Source organism: Zingiber officinale, chromosome 9B, assembly GCF_018446385.1.
Source record: "Zingiber officinale cultivar Zhangliang chromosome 9B, Zo_v1.1, whole genome shotgun sequence".
NCBI lineage: Eukaryota > Viridiplantae > Streptophyta > Magnoliopsida > Zingiberales > Zingiberaceae > Zingiber > Zingiber officinale.
In genome coordinates this window covers 105,992,106-106,009,685 of record NC_056003.1, presented here as the reverse complement: position 1 = coordinate 106,009,685, position 17,580 = coordinate 105,992,106, and positions in this window count along the sequence as shown.

Below are 17,580 nucleotides of genomic sequence, written 5' to 3'. Positions count from 1 at the left end.
TTATTATGAAAAATCTTAACAGATTTTTTTTCCATAACATCCCTCATATTAACCTTAATCCAAATATGAGTCACTCATCAACAATCTCCACCTTGGCGAATATTCACCCCTTCGAAGAATACGAATATCTGGACAAAACTCCATCTGGATCTCTGGATCTCTGGGTCTGGGCTTCCTTCCTCTAGCATCTAGAGATATGGATCAAGTTCAAGCAATGCTTAAACTTCTCTGTGGTCACTGGCTTTGTCAGCATATCTGCAGCATTGTCTGCAGTGTGAACCTTCTCAAGTTGAATTTCCTCGGAAGCAATCAACTCTCTGATCTTGTGAAACCTCACATCAATGTGTTTGGTTCTCACATGATACACCTGATTCTTTGCCAAATAGATAGCACTCTGACTATCTCATAACAACTTGACTCCACCTTGCTGAACACCCAGTTCTCTAACCAACCCTATAAGCCATAAAGCTTCCTTCGCTGCTTCAGCTGTTGCCATGTACTCGGATTCCGTAGTAGACAATGCAACAATAGATTATATCATAGATTTCCAACAAATAGGTCCTCCCGTCACAGCTCCTGTTATCTAAATCTTCTGCATAGTCTGCATCTACGCATACTGCAACTAAAGGATCTTCCGGTTGTCTACAACATGATGCCATAATCAGTTGTATTTCTCAAGTATCTGAAAATCCATTTCACAGCATCCCAATGTGGTCGACCAGGATTTGAGAGAAACTTGCTTACCATACTAACTGCTTGCGCCAAATCTGGTCTCGTGCAAATCATGGCATACATCAGACAACCAACTGCACTGGCATAAGAAACCTTTAACATCTCTTGGATCTCGTCATCCGTCTTTGGACACTGTGTACTGGATAACTTGAAGTGATGCGCCAGGGGTGTGCTCACCGACTTTGCATTCTTCATGTTGAACCTATCCAGCACCTTCTCCACATAGCTACGTTGAGACAACCATAATCTCCCTGCAGCTCTATTCCTGTGAATCTCCATCCCAAGAATCTTCTTGGCCTCTCCCAAATCTTTCATGTCAAATTCCTTGCTCAGTAGCCTCTTCAATTTGTCAACTTCTCTCATCTTTTTCGCAACAATGAGCATGTCATCTACGTATACTAGTAAGAAAATCAGTGATTCATCTTCAAGGCCCTTCACATATATGCAGCAGTCATACTCGCATCTCCTATATCCATTTTGAATCATGTATGAATCAAAAATATTTGTACCATTGCCTAGGAGATTGTTTCAGTCCATAGAGCGATTTCTTCAACTTACAAACCAACTGCTCTTGTCCGGGCTTACTAAATCCCTCAGGTTGTGACATAAAAATCTGCTCCTCCAAATTTCCATAAAAAATGTCATCTTCACATTCATTTGCTCCAGTTGCAAATTATAATATGTCACCAAAGCAACACGACTCATTGACATATGTCTTACTACTGGAGAGAATTTCTCCATAGTCAATCCTCTTTCTCTATGAATATCCTTTTGCTATCAACCGAGCCTTGAACTTCACTTCTTCCTCCGACATTGCTTTTTTTTTCTTGAATATCCACTTGCACCCTATAGCTTTCTCTCCTTGGGAAGTTCCACTAGATCCCATGTTTGGTTCTTATGCAACGACTCCATCTCCTCTGCCATAGCACTCGTCCACTCGTCCTTCTTAGAGCTATCTATTGCCTCCTAAAAAGATGTAGGGTCTCCGCTACTAGTGATAAGTGCATAAGATACCAAGTCTTCGAATCCGTATCTAGTGGGTGGTTTTATGACTCGTCTCGCTCTACCACTAGCTATAGTGCGATGCTCCATGTGCTCTGAGCTAGAATCATCAGAGTCATGAGTCTCTAGCTCCACCTGCACAATATCTTTCTCCATGTTGCTTTGTGGTGTTTCCTTTCCTTCTTCTCGAGTACGTTGTAACATAGCTTTCTCGTCAAACACTACATCTCTACTGATCACCACCTTGTTTGCCTTAGGATCCCAAAGCTTGAAGCCTTTAACTCCTTTCTGATAGCCCAGAAAAATGCATTGCTTTGACTTTGCATCCATCTTTGATCTTTCCTCACTAGATATGTGCATATAGGTTGGACATCCAAAAACTCGAAGATGAGAGTAATCTATTTGATTCCCTGTCCCTACTTCCTCTGATACTTTGCCTTCTAGTGCTGCCCTTGGTGATCTATTAATGAGATAACATGCCATGTTAACTGCTTCCGCCCAGAAATTCTTTGCAAGCCCTGCATTCAGCCTGAGACATCTTGCCTTCTCAATGATTGTCCTGTTCAACCTTTCCGCTACCCCATTCTGCTAAGGTGTCCTGCGAACCGAGAAGTGCCTCATTATCCCATGCTGCTCACAGAATTCCTGAAACTTTGAATCTATGTACTCAGTCCCATTATCTGACCTAAGGCATTTGATCTTCCTTCCGGTCTGGTTCTCTACTTCAGTTTTCCACAATTTAAACTTTGCAAAAGTTTCTGACTTGTGACGCATAAAGTATACCCATACCTTTCATGAGAAATCATCAGTAAAACTCACAAAATACAAGTGCCCTCCACGTGATGCTACACTGGTCGGTCCCTAGAGATCCGTATATACGTAGTCCAGAATCCCCTCCGTCTTGTTTGTTGCCGTCTTGAATTGCACTTTGCTCTGTTTCCCAAGAACACAAAATTTGCAAAATACAAGCTTGCACATTTTAACACCCTTCAACAAATTTCTCTTGTGAAGCTCTAACATCCCACGTTCACCCATATGTCATAGCCGCATATGCCACAAGACAGTACTGTCTGATTCAGACTCCACCGAGGCGGCTCCACCTACAACTGTAGTCCCTATCAACTTGTAGATGTTTCCTGCTACCTTTTGTCCTTTCATTACCGTTAGAGCTCCCTTGCTAACCTTCATTACCCCGCTCACTGATTTGTAATTACAACCAATACCATCCAGTGTGCCTAGTGAGATCAAGTTCTTCCTTAGCTCTGGTATATATCTGACATCACATAAAGTTCTGATCACACCATCAAACATCTTGATTCTGACATTCCATATGCCAATAACTTTGCATGATGCATCGTGTCCCATCAACACTGAACCAGAATCCACTGCCCTATAGGTGTCAAACCAATCCTTGTTTGGAGTCATGTGATATGAACATGTAGAGTCTAAAATCCATGCATCCGTCAGCTGCTCCGAACTTGACATAACTGATAGCATATCTCCATCACCGCTCTCTGAGTTTTCCTCTTCAACTATGTTTGCAGACTTTGCCAAACTACTTTTGTTCTCCGCAACATGTTTCTTTATCTCTGGACAATTTCTCTTGATATGACCTTTGCCTCCACATTTGTAGCACGTGATCACCTTCTTCCTTCTCGACTTAGAACGAGTCTTGTTGTTGTTATCATATCCATGTCGAGATTTGCTCCTACCACGCTCTTGGTTGCTATTTACCTCAAGTCCTTCTCCTTGAGAAATTTCATCACTTGTTTTCTTCCTTTGGTGAAAACCTAACAACGCACTTGTAATCTCCTCCAATTTGAGAGTTTCCTTACCCCACATCAAAGTAGTAACCAAATTCTCTTACGTAGGAGATGAAGGTAGAGAATTCAACAACATCAGCGCCTTGTCTTCGTCTTCGATCTTCACATCAATCCACTTCAGATCACTTACAATCTGGTTGAATACGTTGATGTGTTGGCTCAAATCAGTTCCTTCTGTCATCTTCAGCCCGAATGGTTTCTGCTTGAGATACAGCTTGTTTGTCAATGATTTTGACATGTACCAGCTTTCCAGCTTTTGTCAAACTGTCACCGGTGACTCCTCGTCCATGACATGGTACATCACGTCATCCGTAAGACAAAGCCTGATTGTTGCTACTGCCTTCACCTGAAGTTCTTCCCAATCTGATTTCTCTATGCTTTCCGATTTTCTGTCTCCTAGCGCCTTCACCATGCTTTGTTGCACCAACAAGTCCTTGACCCTTCTCTGCCATAATCCAAAGTTTCTGATTCCGTCAAACTTCACCATATCAAACTTTGTAGAAGTTGTCCCTGACATGTTGAAGAAATCCACCAAAGACCTGTAGCTCTGATACCAATTGTTGCACAAAGAGAGGGACAACACCTCTCAACCTCTAAATCGTGGAAGAAGAGGAAGAGAGAAAAGAGATCGCACGGAGCAACAAGACAAAGATGCACAAAAGGAGCAAACACGTGGAAGAAGAAGAAGAAGAGAAAGAAGAAGAGTTACCGTGGTTCGGCGACGTGCCTACTCCACAAAAAAAGGCCGAAGCTTTATTAGAATTCTCTCTACACAAGATAATCACATCTAATGATTCTTGTGTTTTGTTGTTATACAATGGGTTTACAATGATCCCTATAAATACTGCTAAACCCTAGACCTGGTAAAAACGTAACAGAATTTGTTATGAAAAATATAACAAAATTCTGTTATATAAAATCTTAACAGAATTTTATTACGAAAAATCTTAACAGATTTTTCTTCCATGACATCCCTCATATTGACCTTCATCCAAATATGAGCCACTCGTCAACAATCCCATCCGAGCATCCTACTTAAGAAACGCTCAGGAACGCTTCTAGGATTTTAATGCGAGGCGATCAATAGAACCAGGTAACAAGCATCACTCTGTCCTAACCTTGACTGTCACCTCACCTTGATTTTAATATCCATGTCATCTCCTGAACTCGCTCACCATAACCCGTATCACTAGCCTCCCCTTCAAGTTTACTTGAAGGAGGTGTAGCCGATTGACTGGAGTCAAGTTCTAGTCTCGTTTACTCCTCCTTTGTGACTATAAATGCTGCTTCTTTTTCAAGACCATCGGAAGTGCAGTCGATTCATTCATCATTTACTCTATCAACCTTGGTAAAGGGGTGGCTTAATTTTTTACAAGAGTTAACTTTCCAATTCTCCCTTTAAAAGATGATGACCCAACACCCGCAGCTATATATCTTCATCCCCTTTGTTTGACTAAAATCCAATGTTCATGGCGTCAAACTCCGAGGTTGATGAACTACAACAAATTCGTCAGCGATTGGATCATATGGCTCGAATGCTCACTCAGAAGGATATAGCCCTCACAGAGGCGTTGCAGGAGAAGGACTTTCAATGCTCTCTTCGAAGGGAAATTGAAGAACTTTGGTTGGCCGCTAAATCTTGGGTCCTCACTAAGACAGCGCTGAAGATAAAAACATATTCAGATATAAAGAGCCAGACCCAAGGCATGATCTTTTTAAAAGGGAAACACGAATACTCTTTGTCCCTCGCAATCGAAGAAGCGAATGCTAAGGATCAGTTGATCGTGTAACAGCAATGAAACATGTTCCCTTTGTGTACAGTTGCATTTCTTCAGAACCACCAATATACACTCATTTTCCTCATATACCAGTTGAGGGAATAACATTGAACAAAATGACTTAGCTCTTCATAATGAATTCTCTGATTGAATATTATGCTGCACAAACATAATGAGTTCTCAACCTGAATGAGAAATCAGACGATGGCATAATGCTAAATGAAATGAATAAATCAGACACTTAGAAACAACTTATAATGAGTTTTCGAACAGAATAATAACTTCGGCAAGACATCTTATATCGGGTAAATTGAACAGGCTGAATATATATATGAGTATTTCACAATGAATTCCAGAATAAATTCCAGAGCTAAATAATGAATCGGACGGACATATAATACCGAGCGAGATAAATAGACCGGATTTATATTAGTAACGTATAATGAATTCTCAGACTAAATAATAAATTGGTCAAACATATGGTTCCGAGCGAAATAAACAAATCGACTATTTGTAGACATTTCATTGATAAATCCCTGGACTGAATAATAAACCGATCAAATCTATGATGTCGAGCGAAATAAACAAATAGGATATTTATAAACACTTGGTAATTCGTCCGGGAGAGCGATCTACTTTGATGAGCTTCTTGACCGATCGGACCCTTCAAGCCCAATCGACAACTGAGGTCGACCTCCGCTCGGCTCACTTTTGGTGAGTTCGTTGGTTCCCTGATATTGATCGCCTTGACTTTGACCTTCACGTCGGATGTTATCTCCGTCCTTAATCCCACTTGGTGGACTCCTTTTATCACCCATCAGATATTATGATTGATGTAATATATATATGTGTGTGTGATGATTTTAAGAGACAATGATGATATCACTTTCAGTCAGATGATGATACAAGGAGAGTTTGGCAGATGATGATACAAGGATATTGAAATTGAAAGCATGAGAGTTTGACAGAGAGAATTAGGTGCATGGGCATGGCAAAGGTAATGGGATGATAATACATTGATATTACCAACTGGAATGGTAATATTATTCTCTTTCAACATCTTCCTATATAGACAGAGAACAACGAATCTGCTCAATGTATAGTGTCAGGTAGGGAAATCTGGGTTTTGCTCAGTCAGATCTTTTAAGTTCTCTGAATCTCTCGTCCCAATCTCTGCCCTCGTAATCTTGCTTAATGAAATCTCTCTCACTCGACGAAGTCCCCAAAACGCCCTCATCAGCCAAACTCAGCGGGGGTAATTTACCCAATTCACACTAATGTGACATGGCGGCTGAAGGTGCCGGTGGTGCAAGTGCATTCAGTGACGCGGCTCCGAGTAGACACCCAGTCGTTCCGTCCCCGCGCGAGGCCTGCGAAAACGGCGTGTTCGGTGCCGACGGACACGTGTCGGATGGGTGCGCTGTTGAGTCATAAAGCAAGGGAAACGTTTAAGGAGGAGGAACGCTGAAGACAGTTGTTTTTTTTTTTAAAAACTTTGACGTGATTTTCTTTGCCTTCTCCACTTTTAACTGTTTATTTATCAAAAATAGCTAAAAAGAGCTGATATGCAGCGTCACATTTATTTATTTTTTATAATTCCGACAAACTATATAATTTTTAATTTACTTATCAAATAGTCTAATTAAAGTATTCATTTCTATTGAAATTTAAACTCTAATCTTTTTGTTTATTCCTATTTTACCACTCCACTATCTCTATTATTAGGACGATCACGCATCACATTCTTGCTCTTATTGTAAAAGGCATTTCCATGAAAAAAGTATTACCTTTGTTCTTATAACCAAAATTTTCAATTCATTAGACTAATTTTCAATTAAGATATCATCTTTTATATTTAAAAGAAAAAATTAATATAAATAAGGATGTAAAAAACTTATCTCATTACCTCTTATGAAAGATAAAATCAATTGAATATTTATAGAGCGGCTCATCAAGTAACTCATAGGACATGAGAAAAGAGGAAAGTTATGTGATGGAGTTAAAGTTACGTGACGGAGTTAAAGAGGGATATCAAGTTAAGGGCATGGAAGAAAAGGAGCATCCCACTTAGGAGGTGTAATTGAACCGAGTTAAGTTGAACAGTAAGAGGCTCGAGCTTGGGCTCAGGCTCGGTTTGTTATCCCTAAGCTTGAGCTCAACTCGAGTTTGATTCGAGCTTTAATTATTAAACTCAAGCTCAGCTCATAATAAAATTAAATAGCTCGAACTCGGCTCGGCTCGAATAAAGCTCATTTAAAAATTAAAGGAGCTTAATTCGAACTCGTTTAAGATAATTAGCTATAATAATTAATCATATATTATTATATTTATTATTTATGTGATATTTAGTTATATATAAGATAAACGAGTCTCTTAACAAACATATTCACGAGTCTATTAACAAACACGTTTGTGAGTTTCTAAACAAATATGTTGACGAGCTCACGAATCAAATACTGTTAAGCTCGAGCTCGGCTAGATAATATTTTCCATCTCGAAATTAAACTCGAGCTTGGCTCGTTAACTTAATTGAACGAACTTTTTTCAAACTGAAACTCAAATAGCTTGTGAGCGGCTTGACTCATTTATGTTAGTGCAGAGAGCACCAGACAATCGAACCTAAGTTTTGATTATGGCAAATGATCCAAAGTTAAGTTGTTTTGTGATCTAACGAGGTTGATTGAGCTTGCAGGAAAGTCCTAAGTTATCTTAGGCAAAAATCCTAGTGGATTCTAGGCAGGTGGAAAACCATAAGTCCTAGGGGGTGGTAACCCTAATTGATGGAAAATCCTAGCTGCAGTTAGGCAGGTGGAAACCCCTAGGAGGTAACCCTAGGTCCTAGGGGGTGGTAACCCTAGTTTATGGAAACCCCTAAGGGGATGTAACCCTAGGTCATAAGAGGTGGTAACCCTAGGCGGAAAGTCTTGGCGGGTCGAGCGCTTTGGCCAAAATCTTATAGTCAGGGACTCTAGGTGAAAACCCTGGTGGTCGCGGACCAAGTGGAAGTCTGGACGGGTCGTGCAGCGGGCATCCAGTAGAAAGACCTGAAGTCTCGGGTGCTGAGCAAAAGTCCAGTCAGTCTGGAGGACCACTCTGGCAACATGTAACTTCTCCTGAGAGGAGTAGGTGAAGGCGCGTTCCCCGCTGAGAGAACAGTAGACGTCGATTCCACCTAGGGTTTCTGGAGGAAATCTGAAGTCAGAATCGGATAGTCCGAAGGCTGTCAAGTTATTTATTTACATATTAATTACTATTTGCCTAACTCTATTTTGCAGGAAACTAACAAGTTTTGCAGGGTCAGATCGGACTAGCCTTGATCGGTCGACCGAATGGTCGGATCGGTCGACCAAATGGCCGAATCAGTCGACCAAACCTCAGTACAAAAGGATCAGAATTCTAGCTCTCGGTGAAGTGTTGACTAGAGGTTCGGTCGACCGAACCTCAGGGTCGGTCGACCAAATCAAGGATAGATAGAGAGAGACTCAGTCGAGCCGGGTTGATCGGATCAGATGAGGCAAAGATCATCAGCTGATCGGTCGACTAAATGGCAGGATCGGTCGATCGAACGAAGGCTCATCTAAAGAGACAGAATTTGGACGGAAGGTCGGGTGGATTTAACAGGTTCGGTCGACCGAACTTGGAGATCGGTCAACCGATCCGAGTCAAGTCAAAACTTGATCCCGAGATCAGAGGATCTTGATCAAGTTTGAAGAGGCTATAAAAGGGGTCTCCGCCACCACTTCAGGAACACCAAAAATCAGACTACTTGCACTCCTGTGTACTGCTCTGAAACGCTTCAGCAACGCTCAATTGCTGCTCTGACAATCGACTATTCTTTTACTCATCCTTATATTGTTGGTATACTTTGTTTAGTTTTGTACTTGTAATTGCTTACTTGTAAAGAATTTCCGAGCTATTAGTGACTGTCCAACGTAAGCGATCAACGATCAACATAAGAATGCTACAGTACAACTAGCCTGCCTCTTTTCTTCGATGAAGATTTCGACTACTGGAAGGCCTGAATGGAGTACCAACTCAAGACACAAGTGGAAGTGTGAATAATAATCCAGACAGGATTCACATTTTCCATCGAAGATGGCGTCCTTGTCCCCTGCGACAAATGGGGCGCACCAACCCGCAAGAAGATTGAAGTCGATGCAAAAGCAACACAAACTCTTCAATGCGGCATAACCAAAGAAGAGCTGAACCAGGTTGGTCCCTTCAATAGTGCAAAGGGGTTGTGGGAAAATTTGATCGAGTTGCATGAGGGCACTTTCAACATGAAGGTAAGTAAACCAGACTTAATATTAAATAAATTATATAATATAAAAATACAGGAAGGTGAGTTAGCAAGCCAGCTTCACGCTTGCATATAAGATCTTCTAAACGGACTCCACATGATCAGACAGAAAGTGGAGAACTGTGACGTAATAAGGTACGCACTAAACTCTTTTCCGAGGAATACATTGTGGGCATCAATGGTAGATGCCTACAAAGTATCCAAGGATCTTTCATCAATTAGACTAGATGAACTCTTTTCAGAATTTGAACTTCATGAACAGACTAATGCGTACTCTGCCGAGCAAGGTATTGCTTTAATTGCAAGTACAAGTGGAATGAGGGAACTAAAAATCAAGCGTCAAACCGAACCTAAATCCGAAGACGAATCGGATCTCGAAGACGAAATCACCATCGAACTAGTCAAACTAGTTCAGAAAGCACTTAAGAAGAAGAAGGTGACTCAATCGAACTCAAAGACCAAGTCTGGAGTTATCTGCTACGACTACAACTAGAAGGGGCACTACAAGTCTGAATGTCCAAACCAGAAGCAAGAAAGAAGGAAGGCATTGAATGCAACGTGGTCCAAGTCATCAGAAGAGTCAGACAAAGAAGGACATGAAGACGCAAGCTTCCTTGCCCTATCGGTACAAGCTTACGTTACCGAAATCAAGTCCGAAACTAGAGCTGAATCTGAAACCGAGTCAAAAGGAAGCCACGGATCCGCATCCAATTCAGAAGGCTCCCAAACCAATGTGAGTATCTCTTTAATTAGATCGCACAACTTAATTTCTTATTTGTCGAGAAAGCTAGCTAAGTCCAATCTCTCAGTCAAGTCACTCCAAGAGGAGGTCAAAGCCCTTAAGGAAATAACTAACCCAAGCTCAATTCCAAAAGCTTGAGGAAGAAAATTCCAACCTAAAAAGTCAAGTCAAGGAACTGAAAGAGACATTGGCATGGTTCACCTTGGGTTCTAAGAATCTGGATCTGATTCTTGGAAAACAAAGAGTCATATACAATCGATCTGTACTTGGATATAAGGATAATCGTAAGTTTAGATCTTATCTATCACTTGTTAATCGAACATATAGAGGAACAGTCCAAGCATGAGTCTCCAAATCTAACTTGATTAATCAAGTTGGACTTGGCCAATATTGGATCCCCAATGATCAAATCCATTATCTTGATAGGCCCTATCGAGGCTATGATCTAGGGGGAGCCAATAGAAAGATCACATTCATTAGATAAACTTGCTTGATGTATGTTTTTACTACTTTCTATTATTCATGCTTAGATTAGGGTGGATAAGGACTTAGGCTTGATTCACACTTGACTAATTAGATTTAGGATTTTCAGAAAGGAACTTAAATATTTAAGTTCTTTAAAAGGCTTTGTTTAGAAGTGGTGAATAATCTCATACCCAAGAAAGTCTAGTGTCTCGCCACAGCCTGGAAGTCAATTATTGAAATATATATTTAATTGATTAATTATTAAACCGTAGTCTAACTCAAATGTTAATCAATCCATAGATTGAAATTTTAATTGAAGATTAAATTAACCATCTCACAAAACTATTAAGGTTCCTTGATTGAAAATCTAGAAAAGGGTGAGATGAACCTAGGTTTAAAGTAGTTAATCAAAGCTAAATTAATTAAATTAAAGCTAACTCATTTAAAATCTAATTAATTACAAAAATTTAATTAATTTCAAAATCTAATTAATTACATAATCTTAATTAGTGTCAAAATCTTAATTAATTTTAAAATCTAATTAATTATAAAAGTTTAATTAATTTTTAAAATCTTAATTATTTTTAAATGATAATTAATTTTCAAATCATAATTAATTTTTAAATCATGATCAATTTTCAAAAATATAATTAATTTCAATTAATTGATTAATTTCAAATTCTAAATTTTAAACTTAATTAATGTTTAATATGTTAATTTTCAAATTATAATTAATCTTCAAAATTTTAATATTGTTAAATGTTTAAATCTAATTAAACTTATATTTTAAATTTTAAAATTTAATATTTTTGAAATCCAACTTTAACTTAAATTATTTTTTAAAAAAATATTCATTAATATCATCATATATAAAATCAACTTCAAGATTAACTTAACTCCATCTCACACAAACTCATAAGTTGGGCATGTTTGATAATCTAGAATATGTGAGATAGAAAATCAGGAAAATAAATAATAACTTTATGTTTTTGATTTATATGCTTGGACTCTAAGACTCTCAAATATTTTTGGTATTAATTAATGGGGAGTGAAAGGAAGATTAAGACATTAATTTTTATTTTGTTAAAACATTGTTTTTCAAAGTTAAACTTTTCAAAAGTTCAAAATACCTCTGAAAGAGGAAATTCAAATTTTTAAAATATTTTTGAAAAGAAAAATAAATTATTTTTGAAAAGACAGAAACTAAGTATTTGATAAAGTATTTTTCAAAGAAATCATTTACTTAGCTAAGTATTTTTATTAAAATATTTTTAAAGCTAAAGTTTTTATCAAAATATTTTTAAGGCTAAAGTTTTTATCAAAATCTTTTGAAAGCCAAGTTTTTATCAAAATTTCAGAAAGCTAAGTACTTAACTAAGTTTTTATTAACTTTTTTTTAAAGCGAAGTACTTAACTCAGTTTTTATCAAATTTTTTAAACTAAGCTTTTATCAAAATATTTTTTAAGCTGAGTACTTTTAACTAAGCTTTTTTTCAAAACCTTTATAAAGCTAAGTATTAAAACTAAATTTTTATCAAAGTCTTTTTAAAGTCAAGTTTTTATCAAAATTTCATAAAGCTAAGTACTTGATAAAAAAAATTTCAAAAAGTTTAGCTAAGTGTTTGTCCAAACAATTATTTTCAAAGCTAAAATTTGGCTAAGTTTTTTTTGGAAAAAGTTAAGACATTTTCAAAACTTAAGATTAGCTAAGTTTTTTTATAGCTAAGTAATTTTAAAGCTTAAGTTTAGCAAAGTTTTTGTTGAAAAAGATAAGTATTTTCAAAGCATTTCTAATTTAGCTAAGTGTTTTTTCAAAGTAATTATTTTAATTTGAAAGCTAAATTTTTTGAAAAAAGCTAACTCACTTTCAACGCTTAAAAATTAACTAAATTTTTTTTAAGTGCTACCCTTCAGGGGGAGCTTAAAGTTAAACAGAGTAAAAACTTTTTTGTCAAACAACCTTCTCTCCACTTATATTACTTTTTTATTTATATCAAAAGGGGAGAGAAAAGTTAAAGTTAAGAGTTAAACATAATTTTTATGAAAGGGGGAGCATAAGGGAGTTTTTTTTACAAATAATTATATTTATGCTCATGCTAAAATTCCTTTAATTATTGTTAAGTTTTACTTAACTTTGAACCAAGTTGTCATAATCAAAAAGGGGGAGATTGTTGGTGCAGGGAGCACCAGACGATCGAACCTAAGTTTTGATTATGGTAAAGGGTCCAAAGTTAAGTTGTCTTGTGATATAACAAGGTTCATTGAGCTTGCAGGAAAGTCCTAAGTTGTCTTAAGCAAAAGTCCTAGTGGATTCTAGGCAGGTAAAAAACTCTAGGGGGAGGTAACCCTAGGTCTTAGGTGGTGGTAATCCTAGGTGATGGAAAGTCCTAGCTGCGGTTAGGAAAGTGGAAAATCCTAGGGGGAGGTAACCCTAGGTCCTAGGAGGAGGTAACCCTAGGTTATGGAAAATCCTAGGGGGAGGTAACCCTAGTGATCCTGTCCGAATCGCCGAACCAGCGCAGCGCGCTTGCGGTCGGTGGCGCAGGCTCGCGACCGCACTGAACGCCGGGGGTTCCGGCGACCTGACGCTGTCAGGCAGCAAGGAAAAAGTGACCAGCACGCTGCACCGCCGGACCGCGACTTTTATAATCGAGGCCAAGGCGTGCAGTGTCAAGCCGCATACCGATGTGTTTGTCGGACACGCACAGACATACATCCCGGCGCCGAGATGAGGACACGTCAGCGGACCAGGAGTATGGCTTAATACGACATGTCACGGATATTCGGCCCCAGGCCGCGCCAGCATCCGCGGGCCAGACGAGCCCATGCGGACGCCGCGCAGACGGGCGCCTTACGTCTATTCAGCTCACGCCATTGTTTACTATTCATTGGATTCGATTCCGATTCCTCGGCGCCCATCGGGATGATCGGCGGGCCGATCGGCCGCTTTCTTTCTCACCGACACACCGACTGACTTTGACCTCACCGTGGACCTCGTTAGGGGGCCTACCACCGATCACTTGCCTCCCCGAGTCTAGTCGAGGGGCCGAGTCCGGCCAGCCGATATCGAGCAATGACCACCGCCTTAGCCGCCCGCCGTGGTATACTCATCCGCTCGGCGGCGGTGGTAGAGCCCGGACCCTAACGAGGGGTCAACGCCATGGAGGCAAAAGGCCGTGGTCTATCAAGAAGGGTGAGCCGACCGACTCATGAGAAAAGGGCAGCCGATCGGCCCGCCAAGAAACATCCGATAGTAAAAGGTGCCCGACAGAATCGGGTTCACGCCAATGAAATAGTAAACAATGGCCGAGCGGAAGGCCAAGAGAAGGTAGGACGATGGGCGCCCGCCCGGCATAGGGAATTAGGTCCGCCCGACGCGCCGCTTGGCACGGATGTCCCGCCGAGTGGGTAAATAGTGACTGAACATCTGACTCGCAAGTCGTATGTTAAGCCATACTCCTAGTCCGACAACGGGTATGTCTGTCCCATCAAGGCGCGCTGATCTGGCTGTGCAGCCGTAAGCTTCGACAAACACATACGGTATGGGTTGACACGACACGCCAAGGCGCGTAGAAGCTCTTCACCTCTATAAAGAGTCGCAGACTTAGCCGGAGGTACGCGTGAAAACATCTCCGGAGCCACTCTTTTCCACACTGCTTGCTTGCTCGACTGAGCGCCGAGGGTCACCGGAACCCTTCCTCGCTCGATTGTCCGCCGGAGCTTCGGAGGCCTACGCCATCGACTAGGAGCGCGCCACGTGCCCAGCGTCCTTTGGTTCGGCGATTCGGACAGGATCAATTTGGCGCCGTCTGTGGGAACGCTCCTGCATCCGATCGGAAACAATGGACGAGGCTGGACGACAACACATGGTGACGCTTTCGAACGAGGAACTCGACGCTCTGATCGAGATAAGGGCCGCCAAGCTCGTGGAGCAAAAGCAGAAAACCACAGCCGAGCGGCCAGAGCAGCAAGCAACATCAGCGTCTGGTGGTCGAGCGGAAGCACCACCGGCCACCGTTGCATTTCATCGAGCCTTATTCCGCACCCCTGAAGCTGCAGCAGCTCAAAGGGACCGGGGATCTTCTTCGGATGAAAGGCCTAGACGAGAAGACAGAAAAGGGAAAGCCCCCCAAGTGGATGCATCTCCCGAGCGGATCAATCGCCAATTTTCAGAGGCTATTCTGCAAGATCCTCTGCCAAAGCACTATGTGCCTCCGACGATCGGCGAGTATAATGGGACAACCGACCCAGATGATCATCTGGGTAAGTTTGATAACAAACACGCCCATCAATACGTACGAGTGAAATGCGGTTTTACCACTCTCGATCTGCTCAACGGTTTCGGAGGTTGCCGACGGATCCATCACTAGCTTCAAGGAATTCCGAACGGCCTTCCTCCACCATTTTGCGTGAGCCTGTTCGCCATCAAGCAAGAAGCCCGTGAATCGCTCCGGATCCAGCGGTTCAACAAAGTGGCGATGGACATTCCAACGCCACCCCTGAAACCATGATGAATGCCTTTACACAAGGCCTAGTGGATGGGGATTTCTTCCGATCACTCATCCGAAAGACGCCCGAGACTATGATCACATGCTACACCGGCGAACGAATACATCAACGTGGAAGAAGCGCAAGCCCGTAAAAAGAAATTCCAACCGAGCGCCCCCCTGCCCGAGCGAACAGCAGTGTACGCCTAGAGGACCAAGGGGACAAGCCATCCGATCCCCACGCCGGTCCCAAGCAGAGAAGAGCCCGCTGCGCACCTAGAAGAGATGGACCCGATGTTCGCTCCTTCCTTTGGACGGACGCACAACACAATGCGGATGACGTCCTTCTTGTGACTCATCCCATGCCCTTAATGCCGGACGACGTGTCATCGACAGCGACAGAGAACTCATGAAATGATCGATGATGAGGCCACAGCAAGAGATCCCGATCGGCATCGCTCTCCAAGGCAGGAGAATCGCCGAGCGGTCTCAACCAAAATCGAAGCCTTACCTCGAAGAGGAAGGCTAGGGCAATACTTTCTGGCGGGCCGACCGGAGGAGACTCCAACCGAGCTAGAAAGGCGCCGCCAGTTCATGCAGGTTGTGGCAGAGCGAAGGACCGAGTTTCGGGGGACCGGGAAGGAGTTGAAGTACGACGCCACGTCATCAAAGCGGTAGCTAACTACACTATTCACCGTATTCATTGACAGGAAGCTCGGTCAACATCATATTTAAGAAGGTGTTCGATCAATTGATTGAGCCGAGCTGTTACCCATGACAACTCCGCTCTACGAGTTTACGGGTACTAAGTTCATGCTTGACGAGATCCGCTCTCGTTGGGAGAAGAGCCAAGAGGACAAGGACAACAAACTTCGTGGTGGTCGACTCTCCCCCTACAATGTCATTTTGGGATGACCAGCGCTCAGCGAATTCCGAGCAGTCTTCTATCGAAGATCAAGTTCCCCGTGAAAGACAAAGTGGGAGAAGTACAGCCGGAGATTGCCACTAGGCGATGCTACATCGAGATGATCCGAGTAGCCCATTCCGCTCGGAAGGCACCCCGGATCGAGGTAAACGCCATCACCGAAGTCACCTCTTTAGTTTATGAAGAAAAGGAAGAAGTGATTCACCCAACCGACGGAGGCCACGACTTTTATTGCATCCGATCTAGAAGAGAAGCAGGAAGAGGAACTGATCCAATGCCTCCGGAGAAATCATGATGCCTTTGTCCGTCGACACGAGCGCCGACCGAATTTCACCAAGTATTGCGAAGATGAGCTCCATGTCCAACCGGACACACGACCAAACAAGAGAAAAGAGATTTCCAGCCAGTAATGCCATCATCCAAGCGGAGGTGGAGAAGCTTCCGCCATATATGCTGAAGTGCCAGGTCCCGAGTCGAGCTAACGTAGTATTAGTCTCCAAGCCGGCAACAAGTGGAGAGTATGCAGATTTGGATCTCAACAAAGCTTGCCCGAAGATTTTATCCTACCCGGATAGATCAACTGGATGGACTACGGTCATGCGAATTAATCTGTATGCTCGACGCCTACCGTAGCTACCGCTCGCCGTGAAGATCAAGAAAAGTTAGCTGATGGACACGACACACTTATTGCTATAATGTGATGCTCGGATTGAAGAATGCGGGCCACATATCAACGCTTGATGAATAAAGTATTCGAGAGAGCGATCGGGTGGAATCTAGAAGTTTATGTGGACGACATTCTCATTAAGTCCGTCCGAGCGGCCTCTCTACAAGGACATGGAAGAAACCTTCCAACGCTCGCAAATATGGAGTCAAGCTAAATCCCCTGTATGCCTCGAGCAAAGGGAGGCGCTTGGGGGATTGATGGGGCATCAAGCAAATCCCAAAGAAGGTAGCCCCGCAAGATATGCCTCCAAGAAATACAAGAAAGTGCTGCTGCCGGTCGGATACAACCGCCTCAGATTCATTCCAAAACCGCACCGGAGCCTTCCTTTTTCAAGATCTTACGCTAAAATTCTCCGATAAAGAATCGATCGGCGATTCAGCGTCAAGAGATTCTAAAGAATTCGCTCGTATTAGCTAAGCTCGACTATTGGTGAACCACTTTGTATTTATCTATCTCGACTGGTGAGGCAACCAAGACTGGTGAGGGCGAGCGGGAGGAGCTCCATATTTTCCTTAGCCACATTTTAAAAGATGAATCTCGCTACCCGGGCTTGAAATTACGTTCCTCGTCTTGCTGTCCATACTTCCCGCGATACTATT